Source organism: Petromyzon marinus (genome assembly GCF_048934315.1).
Source record: "Petromyzon marinus isolate PM22_M1 ecotype Great Lakes invasive population chromosome 85 unlocalized genomic scaffold, UKy_Petmar_22M1.pri1.0 chr85_unloc.1, whole genome shotgun sequence".
Lineage (NCBI taxonomy): Eukaryota > Metazoa > Chordata > Hyperoartia > Petromyzontiformes > Petromyzontidae > Petromyzon > Petromyzon marinus.
In genome coordinates this window covers 20001-20775 of record NW_027422646.1, presented here as the reverse complement: position 1 = coordinate 20775, position 775 = coordinate 20001, and the positions used below count along the sequence as shown (strand labels likewise).

General features: G+C 58.7%; 1 protein-coding gene across 3 annotated transcripts in view; it reads left to right on the top strand.

Annotated features, from left to right (window-relative positions):
• The first annotated feature begins 507 nt into the window (after positions 1-507).
• Positions 508-775, top strand: part of LOC116937117 (sterol carrier protein 2-like) — a 15467-nt gene continuing 15199 nt past the window's right edge. Inside the window, exon 1 of one of the 3 annotated variants that reach the window (XM_076059245.1) lies at positions 508-775. This exon is cut by the window's right edge and continues 861 nt beyond it. The gene's annotated coding sequence lies outside the window, so the exon portion shown is untranslated. The other 2 variants (XR_012931847.1, XR_012931846.1) reach the window with 2 other exon arrangements.

Genomic DNA, 775 nt, shown 5'->3' with positions numbered 1-775 from the left:
TAACAGCACTTGCCCTTGCAGCCCTGCTAGAGGCTACCTGGGGTAGCTTTGTCTGTGTCTGTGTGTAACAGCACTTGCCCCTACAGCCCTGCCAGAGGCTACCTGGGGTAGCTTTGTCTGTGTCTGTGTGTAACAGCACTTGCCCCTACAGCCCTGCTAGAGGCTACCTGGGGGAGCTTTGTCTGTGTCTGTGTAACAGCACTTGCCCCTACAGCCCTGCTAGAGGCTACCTGGGGGAGCTTTGTGTGTAGTAGCACTTGCCCCTACAGCCCTGCTAGAGGCTACCTGGGGGGAGCTTTGTCTGTGTCTGTGTGTAACAGCACTTGCCCCTACAGCCCTGCTAGAGGCTACCTTGCCGGCTCCTTTATCTTTATGAGGCCTAGTAGGTGGAGACCGAGGCGGGGCGGAGCCTCGGTCTTGTCTGATCGCCACGGCGGGGTCCAAGGTCGCTCATCCCCCGCCAGCTGCACCCTGCCCTGGGGGCGTCTCCGCGTCTCCCGACTCTCCTCCCTCCCCCCCCTCCCTCATTCCGAACCGTCTCCTAAAGGCGGAGCCCCCTCACGGTTCTTGTTCCAACAACCCTGCCAGATGCCGACGCGGGATAGCTTTATGATTGTTTGTAATAATCCTGAGTCTACCTAGACCATCTTTATACGTAACAGCACTTGCCCCCTGCAGCGCTACCGGAGGCTACCTGGGTCAACTTTATCTCGGCGAGGCCTAGTAAGAAGAGACCGACTCGGGTTGCAGCCTCGGTCTTGCCTGATCACCTCGG